Consider the following 19,880-nt stretch of genomic DNA (forward strand, 5'->3'; position numbering starts at 1 on the left):
TAAAGTTATGGGGTCAGTGACAGCAGCAGCTGCTGCTCCTGACCTCAAGGGAATCACAGTCCTGGGTTAACACAAACTCTTGTCCCTCCTTTTCTCACTGGGGCTTACTGGGGTATGAGTGGCTCTTAGAGCTGCTGCAATGGGCTCGCAGTGCTGGGCTGACCACTGGCAGGAGTGGCTGCGTGGCCAGAGGGAAATGCAGCACAGGCAAAGATAAAATAACTGCTCCTCTTAGAGATTACTCTACTTATTTTCCCTGCCTTTAGAAAGGAACAGCTGCTATTCAGGTTTGCCAGCACCCAGAACTCAAAAACTGTGAGAGACTCAGAAATAGGATGATTGTCTGTAAAACAGTCTGATGTCGAGGGGAAGAAGAAAAAAAAAAAAGCCTCTTTTCATTTAGCCTGTGATTGCTAAGTCTGCAGAGATCCTTTTTTTCAAGCTTTTTCCTTGGTCCTTGAGGAGCAGAGATCCACTCTTTTTTTTTTTTCCCCCATTTTTTAAATGAATGCTAGGATTCTAACATAATCAACTAATTCCAGGAGCTGAGGCTTCAAGATAAAAAGAAAAGTATACCATGTCACAAAGCTCACAATGCAATCTCATTGCATTGGCTTTGGCAGCGGTTCACTTGGCTCTGGAAATAATAAAGTGGGAGACTGAAATGACAAACAAACCAGAGATCCAAACCCAAGTACCACCAGGGAATGCTAAGCAGATGGCCAGCAAAAGACCAGCCCAAGGAAGTCTTTGCAGGAGGATTACAGACAGCAGCCACCATGGTGGCCTCCTTCCTATCAGCTTCCCTGGCATCGTTTGCATCTTGATGTCCTTGTAAAGAATTAAGAGGAATAAACAAGCTAGAAAGACCTCTCAAATGCAAATCATTTGTGCACACTCTCATAGCAAATAGGGACATCCAAGGGCATTGGAGAAACCATGGAAGGGTCAGAACCAACGCGATATTTCTGTGGCATTTGGGGCCTACCTTGCTTGAATTGTTTATTGAGTTATCACCAGGATATCAGGTGTGTGCTTTCAGCATGCTCCTATTGAAATGTCTGCTCTGTTTCAGTATGCCATAATATTAATTTGTCAAGAGAATTTATTTAAAAGAAGTTGCAAAATTGCGTCTGTGCTAACCAGGAGCTGGCACAGTGGAAATTTTTGTTGGGATGCCCCATAAGTATGCAAGTGTGAGCATATGAAATCTCATGTAGCGTTTCATTTTCAGAAAGAGAAATAAAAAGCCCTCAATTATATTGTCTTTTGTCATATCCAGTTTGCTCAGCAGAGAAAACCACATGAACATCAACTGTGGCCATTTGAACCAAGAAATGTAGTAAAACACCCTGCAGAGCTCCATCAAGACTGATCCTTTCTGCTTATCCTCATCAATACATTGGTTTACTGGAGAAAAAACCAGTTATTGTGGAACAGGTTTCAGACTGCCAACCCCAGCAGATTCTCTGTGCTGCCAAGTAGGATTTGTTTTTAGTCTATGTCCATCCCCAGCACTTAGCCAAGCTGACCTGTCCTCTTGTGTTTCTCAGCTTTCTTCAATTTTCACTCTTCTTACCAGTCTAAAAATGCAATGTTTAACACTGACTAAACCCTACATGCTCTCCTCACAGGGATCAGGATTTTGAGCTTTGGACTCAACAGGAAAAGATTTTCAACAAGCACCTGGAGCTAAATCCTCCCCACCATATTTGTGGGTGTTGCCCCATTACCTGGCAGTTTGAAATAAGCAGGATTTCATCATTTGGGCATGACAGTGAATTCCAGCCCCTGGTGCAGGAATACAGCACTCCCATCCTGCTCTCCCAGCCCGTCTGCTCACAGGCTGGTGCATCCCTGCAGCACAGCCAGGCAGCCAGAGAAATGCACTGAGTGCATAAGGTCTTCCTTCCCTATCAGCTAATAAAGATAATTACAAAGGCCAGCGTACATTCATTTGGGTTCAGTCCTTTTCCCACTCAGATAAATGTAGGTTCTGCCATTGATGCTGATTTTAGGAAAAGCTGGCCCAACATCAGGGAGCTAAAATTAGACAGTTTCTGCCATCTTCCCCATAGCAGCCAAGGGAGCTACTGGGCTAGCCAGGAATCAGCACTAAGCCAAGGAACAGCCAGGTGTCCTGGGAATGACTCTGCTGCAACTCCTGCTGCAGGAGGCAGTGGGACCCCACCAGGGTGCAGGTGCCACCTCCACCCCACAGCACAGTGGGGTCACAGCCAGGCTCCCAGCCGTGCTCACCCTCTGGATCTCATTTGCCAAAGCCAGCACTGAATGAGGGCAGAGAAGGAGACACACAGAGAAAATCCTTTTCCCCTGGAGGCTCAAAGTCAGGGATGGCAGCTATTGGTGAGGATGCCCACCCATGCTGACACCTGCGTGTGACACAGGCACTGTCCTCAAACCCTCCCTGTGCAGGGCTGTCGGATTTTCATCCCCTCTCCACAACACCAAAGTTGCTTGTTTTCAATATTGGCAATGCCACTCGAAAAAGTCAGGGGAAATCCATCACAGCCCGTGAGGTTATTCTGGTGTAACGAGCAGCCCTTGTACCTCATTTTTCAGCAGTGCAGCTCAGCCCTTACAACTCCATTTCTGTGCTGCACAGAGGCAATGGCTCAAAGCAAACTTGGGGGGCTTTTCTGCAGCCCAGCAGCTCAGGATCTCTATGCACAGGTGCAGATTTGGATATGCACGTGTAAATATAATATACATACAGTTATCCTCCATAGCTTTCCTCTGAAAAGCAGTATTTTCCTTTTTGGCCAGATGTCTACCCACAATATGCCAGAGTATAGAGACACACAGACATTTAGCAGCAAGGCTGAAAAAATGAAAAACCTCCTCAGCCACACTCCCATGGAGCACACGCAGCACACCCTGATTTGCAAACACCTTGGAAATACAAACAGCTTCTCTCTTCTCAAATTCTGCTGCCACAATAACTTTGCAGACAACTTTGCTTACTGGACTTGTTTCATGGTGGGAGTAACTACCAGCAATAGCTCGCCTGCTCCTCGGAGCAGAGTCACATGCTGGGATTGCTCATATGCCATTCAGATTCTCTAACAACTGAGAGAGAGGGAAAAAGGGAGGGGAAAAAAGGCAACTATTCTTAACTAACAGAGACACATTCCCCTGTTGCCTCTGCCTCCACTGCAAATGCTGTTACACTGATTTCTGACTGGTCAATCCCCACCCTGTTTCTATAAACACAGAGACGACTGTTCATAACTCTAAACTCCCTGCCAAGGCAACCTTCACAGAGGAGGGGAAAAAGAAGAAAAAGAGAAGGAATGGCAGATTAAACAGATCAGCTCTGATTCTTACCTTCAGAAGCAGACTTTGTTCAAAGCCCACAAATACTTTTACTTTGCTGTTAAGTCTGAGCTATTTTTAGGTTCCCTCTGGGATGCCATATAGGGAGAGCAGCCCCCTCCCTATCATTACTAATCTGCTGAACATAACAGCAGGACACCTGCTGCTGGTGAGTCATGTTCTGTGTGGAGCTAATGGTATATATATAGGCAAAACATAAAGACAATTGCTTATTTCCCTACCTACCCCATGTGTTGTTTGTTGCTCTAAGCAAATCAAATCATTGCAATGAAGACACTGTAAAGAAGACAAATACACAGGAAAATTCTTGTTCGGTTTCAGACCAGAAGCTCTACAAGTGCACAGCAGGATGATGCTTGTTTGTGTTTGGGGTGTGTATACCTGTGTGTGTACATGTCTGTGCACTTTTGCACGTGCACTGAGTGATTGTGCTTTTAGAAGCTCCTGCTCTGGTACATGCAAACTGCTGTTTTCACTGAAATCAGGAATGGAAATTCAATTATTCAAATGCTAAAGCTCCATCCCCAACCTGTCTTCCTTTACTTACTCACAGCAAGAGAGAATGGGCATGGAAAAGGGGCATATGTAGGGAAAACTCAGGTGTCTGACCTGCCAGTGTGGAGAAGCCTACTGTCACAGACGTATTTATGAAAAATCCTTTTGCTAGGAGTTTTTCTCCTGAGAAGCTGAGAGGCCTCAGGAATGAAATGTAAACAATGATTATCTGCTGCTGTGGAATGCAACAGGTGCATCTGTGATTGGTCTCATGTGGTTGTTTCTAATTAATGGCCAATCACAGTCAGTTGGCTCGGACTCTCTGGTCAGTCACAAGATTTTATTATCATTCCTTTCCATTCCTTTCCTTGCTAGCCTTCTGATGAAATCCTTTCTTCTAGTATAGTTTTAATATATCATTTTCTTTTAATATAATATATATCATAAAATAATAAATCAGCCTTCTGAAACATGGAGTCAATATTCTCATCTCTTCCCTCATCCTGGGACCCCTGTGAACACCACCACAACCTACCACTTGTTCCTGATAGAAGCTCTCAGATAGAGAAGTAGCTTTGTGGCTGCAGAGTGGCTGTTAAACATCAGCTCTGCTCCCCTTTGTTGGCTTCACAGCCTTTGCTTGCAGTGACAAACAGATCTGCAGGACAGCCCCTGCTCTGTGCTGGGAGCCTGATTTAGCTCTGGCCCTCAAGCCATGCATTTCACTGTTATGGGCTTCACTTCTAAACTTTTGAGAGCTGCAATAAAGTGCTGCTAGGTTTGGCTTGTGATCTCTGGAAGATCTCTCTTTTATTCCTTCCTCCCCTCTCTCTGTCCTGTATTATTAGTTTCAAAATGTGAACTTTTTGTTGTTCCTGTCTTTGGAGAAAGCACTGTCCTAATCTCCTGCCTTGGGCAATATTTCCATTTGTGGTGGATACACACCATTCCTAACCTCAACTCACCCTACTGTCCTTAAATTTTACAGCATTGTCTTATTAAAGACAATTCTAAAATGTGCTCTAATCAGTGGAAATAGAAGATGTTGTAATACCTCACAATAACTTGAATAACTTTAATAAATCACATCCAGAATCAGCGTGAAGCATTGCAAGCCATACCCTGACTGATACAACCACATAAACTTGTATCTTCCCTCCCAAAATATCCAATGAAAAACTTCCTGTAGGTTTGTAAAACATACTGCAGGAGAATGGTTTTAAAATACATATAAGATGAAGAGAAGATATCTGTGTTCCCAGAGAACTGTGTAGATTTTCAAACACATTTCTTTAGGACCTTGTTTCCCCCTGCCCCATCTCCTTCTCCTGTTGAGCTGGGTGAGGGATGGTAGAAACTAAAAAACTCTCCCTGTCTGCCAAGAGGGGTTGGACTAGGCAACAACAAATGGCCAAATTTTACTTCTTTGAGCAGTGTAGGAACATATGCTGCATAAAATCCCTCAAAAGATGAATGAAGATACTAAAACATTGCATTTATATACATTTTAGGCTCTCTAAATAGACTCCAGATATATCTTTCAAGCTCAGTAATTTAAAATAACCTCTGGCAGATCAACATCTTACCACTTAAAAACGACCATCAATCAAATCCTGAATGTTTGGGGAAAGACAACGTGCCCCAAATACCAACCCTGAGTCCTCTCCACCAAATAAAGGTATAAAGAAAACAAGGCACGGGTCCTTTCCTTTCTGTATCCAGCTGCTTCTCTGGGCTCTGCTGTGGCAGAACAGCAGATCTCAGGCAGCAGACCCTGCAGCATTCCCATTTTCCTCAGGGCTGTGTCCACGACCCACGGGCTCTGTGATCCTCTATCCTCCCCTAGTGACCAGAGCACGCTGAGGGTATTGAACCAGCCGAGCCTTCAGAGCTGCTGCATCCCAGCACCAGCAGCTGATCTGGCTCTGTGCTTCTGGCTTTGTCCTCTCTGGTGCCAAACACCGACCAAACCCCTCCTTCTCACTGGCCTTCATCTCAGGAGGACAGAAGAAGCCAGCTGAGCATGAGGGTGAGCTCTCCCCTGCCATTTCTGCTACAACAGCCTGAGAGTGCCATCCACATATCAACTAACACAGCACCTTTGTCTGTCTGCTAAACAGAAAAGTAGAAGCATAAGGGGGAAGAAAAAAAAAAAATCCCAAACCCCTCGGCATGTCTGCCTTGAATCCCAATTGGAAAAGAGTTGTTTGCTTTAATTCCAAATGTATTTAGAATGTGGAGCATATATTTCCAAAGGATGTTTTGTATTTACAGCGTGTCTGTCTGGTTATACTGCTGCAATGTAATTGTTTTCCTGCTGAGAATTATAGCAGGGAAGTTACTCTGGGTACAATTACAGCTCTTTATAGTTCTGCTTTGGAATTTAGAAGCTTCTGTGCACCACTCCCTCCTCCCTGCTTAGAGGCACTGGCCTTGGAGCACCTTGTGACACTGCCAGCGACGTGACATGTGCGTGCATTTGGGGTTTAGTTGCTGGAAATGGCTAAATCACTGCAGGAATGGAACAAGGGGAAATCTGTAACAAATCTCCTATGCTGGGGCTGGAGCTGGGTCAATACAAGACAAAACTTTTCTCTGACTCTGCCAGGGGAAGAGAAAAGGCAGCAATTCCTGCCTGGCAGGGATTTGGGAGTGAGGGCACTGCAGAATTTGTATCCAAAAGTCTGTTGGTTTGTTAGGAGTTTTTTTTGTCTTGCTTTTCATGTTTTTTGGTTTTTATTGTGGGTGGTTTTTGTTTGGTTTTTTTGGGGGTGGGGTTTTTTGGGGTGTTTGGTTTGGTTTGGCTTGGTTTTTGTTTGTTTTTGGTTTTGTTTCTTGGTTTGGGTTTTTTTTGGGGGGGATAAAAAGGAGTTATGTTCAGGGTGGGTAAGAGCTGAAGAGCAGGGAGATATTCCCTCCTGAGAACAGGCACAGCACAAGGTCAGTTTTAATATCTGATACAGAGGCTTGCAGCATGGGTAAGATACAGACACAGCTGGGCCAAGCTGTGGTTGATAGTGGAGCCCTGGAAAATGTTAAAGATAGACTTTGAAAATGTTAGGCTTTGTGTTTTCTCAGATCACTGCACCTGTGTAAGCAGTATGATAAATGATATAATTGTTAGATGTGATGATTGTTTAGTAACTAAATACAATTACTGTATAATCATAAGAAGAATGATGAGAAACTATGTTAGAAATTTAAGGGGGAACCATGAGAAGCCATGCTTGACTGAAATCCATGTATACAATAGAACAATATAAGTTTAATAATTAACATGAAAGTTATATAACGATAGAATATAAAAACACAATCATCTCGAATGTATGGTGGGAGTCAGATTTGAGTTGAATACTCCTGACACCCAGAGCTCTTAATAAAAGCACCTGCATATAATCACTCCTGTGATTATGTGTTTCTGAACACTAACATGGTCAGTTCATTCACTACTTCCTGATGGGAAATGCTTCCTGACACATTTCATAACTGTAGTTGCTCTTTTTGCCTCCAAATCTTTAAGGCTTGATGCTGGAATCAGGTTTGCACCATCTTCTATCAAACCATTGCCTGTTGCTGCTGATGCTTCTGAGCAGAGAGCAGAGCCACCCAAGACAGCCTCGATATTAATTCAGCACAGACCATGTGGCTGGCAGTGGAGCAATTCCAGCACCTGAGGAACCCTGGCAAGGCTCTGCAGGGCAGGGCAGAGCACCCTGGGGCAGCCCTGTTGCTCTCCTGCCCAGATGGTGCAGCTGCAGGAACAAATGTCCTCCTTTGTGGAGCAGCACCGTTTGTTTCGGAACAAAATGTCAATGAGCTTTCCAGATTAAAACATTAAAAATGTATGAAGAACAACTGTCACACATGAGGAAGCTAATAACAGTGGGAGAGCTTTTCCTTTTGAGACTGGGGCAGGCTGCTTTAATATCACTGTGTTCATCCCCTGTTAGAGTGTCAACAAGTTAAACATCAGGAAAACTCGTTAGATCTTCCTTTGACCTTATAACAGACCAGTGTGTTTTACTCAACTATTTCTAATCAAACAGAGCTATAAGTGCCAAAAAAGTCACTAGTGGAGAGTAGCAGCAAATCTTACTCTGAAGCCATCAAAAAGCAAAGAATTCTCTTATTTTGTTCACTTGATTATGTGCTCTAATGACTAAAATCACTTCCAAGTTAAAATAAACAATCCCCAAAAAACTCTCATCAACCCCACACCTCATTTAATTATATCTGTTTCAGCTTTCAGAGATGGCCTCTTCTTTTATTTTTCTCTCCTTTTAAGACAGAGTTATTTTCTTCCCAGAATAGACTCATACACCAAAAAAAAAAAAAAAAAAAAAAAAAATCAAAATCACCTCAGACAATTTTTTGGTCTATGAAACACACTGAACCTTTCAGTCTCCTGCTGTAAAGCATTTCATCATACCCTCAAATAATTTTAGCCCTTCTTTCCTACCCACTTTCCAACTTTTCCATATCCTTACAAAGTTTTGACTCAATATTTTGCTACTTGAGACCTGGCTTTAGCGGCGCCGCAATAAAAGTTAAAATCACCTCTTTTCCTGTTGTTTAGTACCCCCTTGTTTATATATTTAAAGGCCACATAAATTCCCTTTGTCAGGCCATCGCAGCAGGATCGATGTGCAGAGGCTTCTTGGGTCATGCTCCCTTCATCCCAGGAGATCTCCCCATGCTCCAGCCTGCAGGGCTGTGCCCTTGCACACACCAACATGGGCCTGGTGGGCTCCTCGTCCCCTTTACCAAAAAATTCACCTTCCCCAGTGCCAGCCTCCTTTCCTCATCACTGCCTACCATTTGCAAAAATTTTTCATTTTGTGTTTTGCTACAGACCATTGATACAAACAACTGAGAGCTTTGTTTCTTAACCCTAATGTGCTCCAGAAACCTCAGGTCCATTTGGTCCTGATTCCCCATCAACAGCTACTCCTTGAGCTCTGCCAGGCACTTCGTTATACATTTAATGCATATTCTAATGGTACTGAATGGTGCTAATGTTTAATCAGCACGCCATTCACTGCCAAGTCAAACACCTCACAAAGTCTAAATGCACTAAATTTGTACAATCATTTTTGTCTACCAGACTTGTAATATAATCAGAGAGTAAAAATTAGGTCTCTTTGATAAAGTTTGCCACAAAACCGTGTTGTTTAGACTACTTACTAATTTACTTTTGCATCAGCTTCTGAATTATTTAACACAAAATGATTGCGAACTAACCAGCCTTGAGTCGTTGGAAATGCTTCCTCATAACAACCTTTTCTTGGAAATCAATATGGACACATTTCATACCACCCTGTGAGCATTAACTCAGTCTCAAGGCAACTCTTTGCTTCCAGGGAGACAGGACTGAACTTTCTCCCTTTTGGAAGGGAGGTAAATTCACAGGTAAATTGGGCTTTGATAGGACCAGATGCCTGACCCAGGGCCACAGCATCCAGTTCCTTTTATTACTCCTTCACATGTGACCTGCTTAAAAAGCCTCACTAGCACTTGTCAGGCAATCAGACAAATAAACCCCAAAATCTCCAATATAAATTTCTTTGCAAAATCTCAGAAACATCTTTACCAGAATGGAACAACTGTGACTTGGGGCATTTGTGCACGGGTCTGGCAGCAGACAGCCACTGCTGCACATCAGCTTCTGATTTAGGGCCCCAGATAAATCTGCTCTTTTAACTACATTGGTACAAAGCTAGAGCTGTAATTTTATGGGTTGAAGGAAGATCATATGTAGGAAGGGAGCCAGCTGCCAAGAGGATTTTTATGCTGGTTTCTGTCTAAGGTCCATTCACAAAGGCAAAAATTTCTTTGTACTGAAATTCACCTTTGGACCAAAATCCAGCCCAGGTTATTTGAAGGAGCCTAAAGATATCTGAGAGCTTCATTCCCATTGCCTATTCCATACCCTGCCCCTTTAAGCCAGTTCATTTTGTCCTGCTGGAACCACTGTTGCCTACCTCATCAAATAACAAGAAAAACTCAAGGAATTCAGTGGAGAGCTGTGAGTTTTGTACATAAAGACATGACAGCATCTCCGTGCTCCTGCTGTTATTCAGAAATCATGCAAAATGAAGCTGAGGCAGTGAGCAAAGTACAAACCTGAAGCCTTTATACCTCCTGAGCATAGCTCATTTGCTCTGCTGTCAGTAACTCAAAGCCCCAATGAAAAGAGATGGGGGAAAAAAGAAAGACATAAAAGAAAAGGAGTAATTATATGCAAGTCACTAGACTTATCACTTAGCTTTTGGCAAAATATTGACTCCTGAATGATCTTTGTCAAATCCCATAAAAAACAGCCTCCAGGTGATGAATCTTGCCACAGGCATTAAATGGGGTGCTGCTGGAAAAGAAAGAGGAGGAAAAAAGAAAAGAAGGCTTAATTTTAATTATGTAAACTACCTGTGTCAGTATTTGGTCACAGCTCTCACAATTTGGAAGAGCAGGATGCTTGAGGGCTTGATTTTTGCTCATTTTAAATATTCATGGCATTTAAAATATCTCCTGAGCTGGGCTTGGTGGACCTGATGGGCTGAACCAGCCCTGGCAGCCTGGGCTGCAGCACAGGCAGCACCTCAGGATGTTCAGCCAAGACCACGGATCAGAGCAGAAAACTTACAGTGAAGGCTCTGCTGGGACCCCTTGGAAGGCTCTGCTGAGAGCCTTATTGATTTCAGGAGGGAGATGGATGAATGTGCAGCATGTCTGTATCAGCAATCCAGGAATTTTGGACTGGTTTTGCATGCTGACATTTAACTATGACTTGGGTTTTTGTACAGGCTTTAACCCAACTATTGAACCCAGGAAGGACAGCACTACGAACAAGGGCTAAGCAGTGGGGAGGAAGAAGAAGAAAATATTTGTTATCTACAGCAATAATTTATAATTTCCAGACAGTACAGCAGCATAAAGAATAGTCTCATGGATAAAGAATTAATTTGAGCCTAGGAGAAATGGGTCTGTCCTAGTCTTGGACCTGCCAAATAGAGACATAAAATAGAAAAAGTGCTAAAGTGCTCTTTGCCCAGGTGTGGTCAGCAGGGTTGTCCATGCCACAGTCCAGGAATCCTGAAAGAGCCCCAGTTAAAATCCCAAAGAATAAATCAGTACTATATATAGAAACCTGGATTTTTTCATCATTAAAACAGTGCCATAAGCGAAGCTGAGATATTCCACACACAGTCTGCCATTTCCAGTTTCCCTCTAATCACTTATCAACATTAATTCAACATTAACTTAGGACCCAGTTTCTTTACCCTACTCGTGCTGGCATCAGGCAATCCACCCATAGTCTCTCCCTCAGACTCCTTTTTTTGGAAGTGATTTTTAAAAATCACTTAAAATGATTTAAGAATACTCCTAAATGTCAGCTGCAGGCAGGAGAAGACAGTTATTGGTCTGGGTTTAGAGAGAATTTTTGGCTCAGTTTCTTCTTCCTACCCTGCTCATCACTGATGTATTTTTAAATGAATCCTAAAATACACACCAGGAAACTCTATTAAATAAAAATCATGAATGGCATGCAGACTGTGCTATTACTGTGCATAAGAAGATAACAAGACTCAAGAGACTGCCCTTTACATTCTGCTGCTCTTGCTAACTGCAGATCTGGCCTAGCAAATGCTCATGTTCCATGAAGGAGTGCCACAAACCCTAAACAGTATGCCTGGAAAGAGGCTGGAGGAATAAGAGATTGCAGAGATAATGGGGATGCCATGAGCTGCATCTCCCTCAATTAACTGAGTGATTGGACGTGCACAATCAGAGATCCCGAGCGCGTCGTTTGTGGGTTATCAGTGATATCAGACATCAGATGGAGCAGCCCTGGACTCCCCCTGCCAACAAACTGGAGGAAAGAATTAGAATTCTGAAAGCTTTTTAAAGCCAGACTCTCACCTCAAGACACAATAAAAGAAAAGATTTTAGATCATTCCTGGCAGAGGAGTTGGAAAGCTGCCATGCTCAGACAGAGTAACTATGGTAATCCATATCAGGTTGTAGAAATCATCTTTAGCATACAGTCCTTTAAGCCCTCCAAGAAGCTTTCTTCCTAATCTGCTTAAAAATAAAAAATAAAGGGTGTTTCAAGGTCAGACAGTACCAAAAATGGGCTCAATGACACTGAAGGGGAAACAGGTCGAGGGTACATGTCCCTGAGCACCAACCACTGTCTCTGCAGGGAGAACCAAGAGGCAGGAGCTGAGTGGGAGATGGATATCCCTGTCCTGAGCTCTGCACTGCCATGTGAGCTTGATCATCTGTCTCTGCAGAGAAGACTGCACAATTAGGATGCACTGCTGAAAACCAAATCTTAATTGCTTTGATGCTGAGGTGATTGAGAGCTGAATGCATTAGTACGTCAAAATTACTGAACACAAAGGCCTTGATTCTGTTCTGTTCTGTGCCCGTGGAAGTGATGCCTTGAGTTCCCCTTCCTGGGCACTTGAGGATCACCAGAGCTTTACATGGGCAGGCTCAGCCCTCATGACACTTCAATTCTGTTTGAATATTTGGAATTACAGTCTGCGTGGTCTGAAGGAATTTGATTCTATTGTTCACTCAGGCAGAATTAGGAGCAGAGAAAATCTAATTCCATTATTTTTAAATTAGTTCAAAATTAAACTACTTAAATACCCATGTTAGGTTAGCCCAGACTTCAGCTCTGCTTCCCCCTGTTGTGTGTGTGCAGAGCCTACACCATCATCCATCCAATTCCCTGAGTATTCCACAAGTGTTTGGGGGATCCCTGCACCTCTCAGAACACCCTTGAAATTAAAGGCAAATAAATATTGTTTGGAGCTGGGCCCAAAAACGATCAAGAACAGCAAAGGTGGCACAGGGGTGTTTGAGGGAAAAGACAACACAGGATCAATAGAAAGTATTGCAGAGAAATCCCATAAGGAAGACACGTCAGACCTCCCTGAGCCTCTGCTGCTTTGCTCTGCTGCCTGCTGAGGCAGACACCAGCTTTCCCTCCTTGCAAAGATGGCAACATCTCTGATGAGTCCAACACAATGTCAAAACTGAAAACTGTTCCACATCAATCTCATGCTAGAGGGCCAAAATCTCTGAGATCAATCTCAGAGATGAGGCGTCTATCACTGAATGCTTGTTCACACACACTCCTATTTTTCTTTTTCTTTTTTTCCTTTTTGCTATTTCAGCTGACAGGGGCTGTTTTCTCCTTGCCTTACATGCAAAATGATTGTACTTACATGCACAGAGCAGCTGAATGCTTATCTGGCTGGTTCATATGAATACAATACAGCAAAACCATCTGTGTTTTAGCAGAAAAAAATAAATAGATACCATAAAAAGTACAACATGCAGGCAAAAACCTCAACAATAATAGATACAGCTTTGGAGATGATTTGAAGATCAGGGCTAATATCTCAGTGTCTCTTGTTTTTTGTTCCAAGGACAAGATGCTGAATTGCTGTGATTTTAGCAGTCCATAACTTAATTTTATTATGTTTGATCCAACAGTGCTAGGAATATTTCTTAGGTGTGTGCGAAACATTATACTTATTATACACTAAGGTGGTTTTAGCTCTATTACTTGTCTGTAATTTGATTTTAGACTTTAGATCATTCTCCTGAACTGTCAGGCACAGAAGCTGGGGGAATCTCTAAAGTGCAATTTAGAAAGGAAAAAAGTAATTATTTGCAATCAGAGTCTGCAAGAAGTGGATCTTTTTATGGGACTGCAGAGCTACAGGCAAAGGACACTCAGTTATGTCCTGAAAAGGCTACCAGCAGCACCCAGCATACAGCAGGGGACAATAACCTGAAGCTCAAGATGAGCACAGTATACTTTTTCCTGCTCTTTTTTATTTCTGCTGCAATCTCAGACTGTTTTTGAGCCCACCATTCCAGTTCCTCATGCTGTGTCCCTGCTCCCTGGGAGGCAGTGGAGAGCAAGGGGTGCTGGCTTGAGCTGCCATGTGGGAGAGAGCAATGCCAAACTGTGCTGAGGATGCCCTGGGAGAGGGTTTCCCTCTCAACTGCAGTGCCCACTTCGGCCTCTTTTCTTCTGGGTACAAAACAGAAAGTGAAACATTTCACACTGGTATTTGCAAACACTGAATTTGCATGTGCAAAGTGGTGCCAGGCTTTGCGTCTTTGCCTTCCTTTTTTTTTTTTGCCTTCTCTCTGGACACAGCTGTTGACACAGGAAGAAGTAGGATGTGCAATAACTCAAAAAAAAAAAGACTTAATAAATCTAGTTCATAAATTAGGCCTGCAATGAAGGCAGAGCATTGCTCTTCACCATGTGCACAGCTCCCTGCTGGCCTGCCTGCCTGGGATTTTGTGTAGGGAGAATATTCCCAACCAGTCACCCCATGTGCACATGCTAATTTTAAGAAACTGAACTATATCTTTAGAGGAGGTGTTGGCATTTATGTATCTTCTGGAAATATTCCTGAGGATTATTTACTAAATTCAAAACATTTTTTTTTTATTTTTTCCCAGAGAGAAGCTATCGAGACGGATCACAGTGAACTTTAAGATTTGTGGATGGAAGAAAGAAAACTTTTGGCTCTCTTTTGGCAGGTGAACCCAGCAATGATGAATGATACACCCTCTTGTCTGTATGACAAGTGCTGTTTCATTGAGGGCAGCCCAACAAGACTTTTGCATTGCTCTCATTAGTTTTTCAGAGCACCTTGCCTCTGTTTGAATGTGAAATGGCCACACAGATGCTGCTGAATCACAGAGGGGGTTTTGCACATGCTTCTGTCTACAAAAGCAAGTCTGAAGTGCCTCTTTCATTTGTTGGTGTTCTCTGCCACCCTTTACCTCAACCCACCTTCCCCTTCCCCTTGCCCTACACCAAGACACCTCAGCAGCAGCAGCAGCAGGAGATGATGGCTGGTCTGAAAGCTGCTGGGAGCTGTGCCAGCAGCAGCAAAGAGGCAAAACAGAGATGGTGATTGCAGCTGTGAGGGCGGGACAGCACTGCCATGTGCTGCAGCCACTGACTCTGCTCAGCACATCCAGGGTCTGCTGACAGCAAGCCACACTTCCCACAGGAGGGAATGAAAAAAGCACCTTCCTGTTAGTGAATGCTGCATGTTTTAATCATCTGAACTTTCTTTAGCAGCCACAACTGTGGGACACGCTTGTTTGGGCAGCTCTGCTGGTGGCTGATCCCTTCAGGAAGACCTGTGCATGCTCTCCATCTACTTCTTCCTGGGTCTGGGAGCATTTTGGGACATGGCTGTTCAACAGAGCAGTGCCTGGCTGCCCAAAATCTTCCCAGATGCCAATCCCTGAGGAAGAGGGCAACACAGGCAGGAGTGCAGCCATATGGGATCCCCCTGCAAGCAGGTGGGTACAAACACATCCAGTGTTCTCCCAAGCAGGGCCTGGCACACAGCCCCACAAAAAAAAAAAAAAAAAAAGGCAGGGATAAAAAGCATGAATGAGACTTTATGGGTGTCTGCTGTTGGGATATGGCTCCTTCAGCTGTGATGGAAGGAGCTTGTGCTTTGGGAAAGAGATATAGGAGTTGAGGCAGACGCTTCTTGCGTGCACATTTTCCACCTGGAAAATGTCTGTGAAGACACGGTCTGCTGCACCGTGTGGCTGGCACAGGAGGCAGAAACAGATGGAGACAGCCTCTAAAACCTTTTGTTCTCCATAGCTAATAACCTGGAGCTCCTCTGATATCTGATATGTGTAGGTTGGCTTCACCTCCATGTGCCTGCTCTTCAGAGGAACACCAGCTACACTCATCAGTTGGCTGATACAGGAATGTGTGACTGTTTTACCAAGAGAAATGGATAAGCTCCTAAAACCCTTGTGTCCTTTACAAAATGCTGTTTACAGCAGATCTGTCATGAACATCAGTAACTCACCAAGCCATTGTAGCACAATATGACATTTTAGTGCCAGCAAAACTGGGACTGAAACCAGACATGTTTTGACACAAGTTTAGAAATTAGGAAAACCTTTTTTTTTTCTTTTCTTTTTTTTTTTTTTTTCAAAAACCCCTCAGACATGTTGAGCTGTTCTAGTGGAAGACTGCAGTGCTTTTGAACAATGATTTTTCAGCACATCAACTCACTCTGTTCAAAATACAGAACTGGGCTTATCTGGACTTAAATAAAATTCTGAAATTATTATTTTCCCCATGAAAGAGAAGTCCATTTCAGTCTAGCTAAATAACAATACAATACTGCTGCTGGAAGAAATTTCCTTCCTGACTCCTGCAGAGTTTGCTGTACACTTTGAAATACCTGCTTTTATTATCCTTTTATTACCCTTAATTTACCATGCAAAGCTACAAATAAGAGTGGCCATGAAATTATCCATCCCTTGTTGAAATGCAGCTGGAATACACCCCCTCTTTTGACAGTGGATTCCAGAGGGGGCTTCACACTGTGTGAAGAATCACACTCTTACTGCCCTCCATGAAAAGCTGGTGACACTGACTGACAGGAGGCAAGCAGAGCATCTTCACAGCTCTGGCCCAAATTTACCCTTCAACAACTGGAACAAAAGTCTTTAGCTCCTACAAAGTCCTTCTCTGGTGCTAGAGCCCATGGCTCATGGCAGTGAGACACCCAAACAAAATGTAAAACATTTTACCTTTCACCATCAAGAGCTGCTACAGGAAGCCAATGTTGTTCATTCAGCCTGCACCTCAAAATTTCCTGTTCTTAAGTCATCTGCTTCTCTGTGACTTAGAGGGAATACAGATTTTTCTTGGGACATCAGGACTCAAGGGAATTACCTGTAGTTAAACATCTGATTAATGGCTCATTAAGAATCAGCAACAGTGTTTATTCAGTCCCTGTCTGAGTGTGGTTTTGCAATTATGTGCTTTTGAGACTGCAGGTGTGTGAAATATTCATAACCCAAATGGAAATATGATGGAAGTGCAGCTTACTCAAAGGCTAACTTCTGGATTATAAATATGAAACAGAAAATGTCAATTATTACTCTGCCCAGGAACTACCCAGACTCTCTAGATGCTTTACAAACATATTAGACACTGAATTTCTGTCCCAAACAATTTCTGCTAAGTGGCAGAGCCTTCTATCCCCTTCATCCACACTACAATTAGACATGAGGCTTTCTCTTAAAAACAAAATTCATCATGGGATTGCTCTTGTAGTAACCACTGTACCCTGAAGGGTCTGTGCTTTTCTGGGGGCACATTAGGGGAAGAGAGAGGAGAAAGAGGGACTGGCAGCCCTTGGCTTGGTCTGTCTTTTAGTTTGTGGCCATATATTAAAATTACAGTAGTGGAGCTTTAATTCTGCTTTAATGGTGAATCATTCATGGCACTCATCCCTTACCTGGCCCCAGAAGGATGAAGGGTGTTGGTTTTCCTCTCAGTTACCCCATCCCTGTAAAAACTAGGAAAACCAACAGTAGGGTTTGGACACTCACTCCTGCACATGATGCTCTTCTGCTGTTTGCTCCATCAGCTCCAGCAGCCACAATCACTGGGCAGCAGCAACAGGGTACCAGTAATTCTAAAATATTAAGTATTTTTAAATATGCAACCATAATGCTCTGGTTTTGAAGATGAAACAAGGACTGGAGAGCAGGAGGAAGGATGAGAGATTTGTACCTGAGCAAATACTGAGACTCAAGAAGAGTTTCCCCATTGACCTCAGGTGGGGAAAAGCTCCTTCTAAAACAGTTCACTTCTCTTCACTGCAGCTGCTGCTCTAAGCATCAAGCCTTCTCCAAAGCTGCTTCCCTTTTCTAATTCATTTTATGCTGTTGTTTTTTTAAAAAGGTCGTTTCAGAATTCCTCTGGGTCCCATACACACTGTGCTACCACCTTGCTGAGGCTCTCAGTGGTACCGTACAACTACATATTAGTCACAGGAGAACAGGAATGGATAGCCAGGCAGAAGCAAATCTAAAAGCAGTGAACCATCAAATATGAGGAAGCTGACAGATGAAGGACTGTGCAGAGTTCCTAAATCCAAAGAGCATTTCGAAAAGGGCACTTGTTTTTTTCAGGAGAAGTATTTCTAATAGTCTCTCTCCACTGCAAAAGGGAAGGACTTATCTACCTGCCATCACTGATTGCCTGGTGTAAAGTGCTTTGCATTAGCCTCAAAGAACACAGTGGAGTGCTTCCAGATGGTGGGAGGCAGCAGGCAGGATGGGCAAGGCCAAGGCCATGGTGGGAGGCAGCAGGCAGGATGGACAAGGTGTCTGCTCCCCCCCTGTAGCCATGATATTTTTCTGAAAAACCCTTTCCTTAGGATTTTTTCTCCTGAGAAGCTGAGAGGCCTCAGGAACAAAATGTAACCAATGGTTATCTGCTGCTGTGGAATGCAACAGGTGCATCTGGGATTGGTCTTATGTGGTTGTTTCTAATTAATGGCCAATCACAGCCCAGCTGGCTCGGACAGAGAGTCTGAGCCACAAGCCTTATTTATGATTCCTTCTTTTTCTATTCTTAGCCAGCCTTCTGATGAAATCCTTTCTTCTATTCTTTTAGTGTAGTTTTAATATAATATATATCATAAAATAATAAATGAATCCTTCTGAAACACGGAGTCAGATCCTCCTCTCTTCCCTCAACCTGAGACCCCTGTGAGCACAGTCACAGCCCCCTGCTGCAGGTCTGGGTGGGCTGTGGGCACAGCCTGGCCCTGGGGGCTCCTGCTTCTTCCCTGCCCTGCCTTCTTTTCCCCAGGGTGAGTAAACACACAAATGTGCTTCCTTCTTTTGGTTCATGAGCAGGAGTAGCCTGACAGACACTGTGGATGGGCCCCTATAGCATGGAGTGAGGTCTAGAGGGGGCAGAGGAACCTCCAGGCAGTGACTGTGCCAAGGAACTGACCATTTTGGGCTGAACCCTGCTATGAGTTTTAGAAAGACGCCCAAACCCATTTAAAAATGTATTTAATGTTGGGAAATCCATCATGGTCTGCAGCAAGCTGTTCAATGTTAAAACCATTTGCCTTTTTTTCTATTCTGAGTGTTTCTTTCTCCGGTTTCTGCGCTCAGATCATGCAGTGATGTTCTCTGTGACATCCAAGGGTCCTCTGTGTTAGTGCTTGTAAAACACCTCCCAACTCCTCTCAAAGAAACTAATGAACTGAACTCTTATCCTATAAGCCAGGACTTCTAGGACACACACCATTCTGGTGATTTTTCTTTTTCAGAACCACTTTTAAATCTGTGACATTAGCGTGGCAAAAACAGTCTGCCATTATTTCTCTGTATCATGGCAATATCTGCATGAGCTCATTCTTCTCCAGTTCACACATTCAAGGTTCCTATTTAATTTTTCAGCCACTGCAGGCAGCTCACATTGAGGTGTTTATCATTTCAAAAACACAGTCACCTCAGCCAGTCAGCATGACCTATTTTCCTGGTTCCTGAACCTCATATTTTTTTGTCTTGTTCCAAGGACTCTGGTTGTTCATTGCATCCAGATCACTCTGAAGAGCTGATTTATTATTTACTAATTTGCTGGTTTTTCTGTCATCTGTGATTTTTGTCTAAGAATTTGGATATTTTCTTCTAGATCACCGATAATGATGCTCTATGACACTGAACCAAAAATAGATTGCTGGGCAACTAAAGAGAAGCAGCCACACTGAATGTGGGTTCCCTGCTCCAAGTTATTAAAATACCTGTAAAAGTGAAGGCCATCTTGAACATGCATTTAACAAACTTTTGGAGATACTCCAAAATAAAGAAAGAGAGACTTGTACAGCACTGCCAAAAGAAACAAAGCTTAAATCTGTTGTGATTTGTTGGTTTGGGGTTTTTTGTTGTTGTTTTTGGGGGTTTTTTGTGCTGTTGTTTTTTGTTGGTTTTTTTCTTAACAACCTTTTTTCATGAGAAAATACTTTTTAACTAAGTCAGGGCTTTTAAGTTCTGAAGGATAAGGACATAACAGGAAAACCATCCCATTATTGCCTGTTAACTCTTTCCTACTGCTGCCATATATGCAGCATGTCAGGGAGAAAATTTTCCCTTTTAAAATGTCTCTCATCCTTTCAAATTTGAGGATAGCCACT

The sequence above is a fragment of the Molothrus aeneus genome, chromosome 15 (genome assembly GCF_037042795.1).
Source record: "Molothrus aeneus isolate 106 chromosome 15, BPBGC_Maene_1.0, whole genome shotgun sequence".
NCBI classification, from domain to species: domain Eukaryota; kingdom Metazoa; phylum Chordata; class Aves; order Passeriformes; family Icteridae; genus Molothrus; species Molothrus aeneus.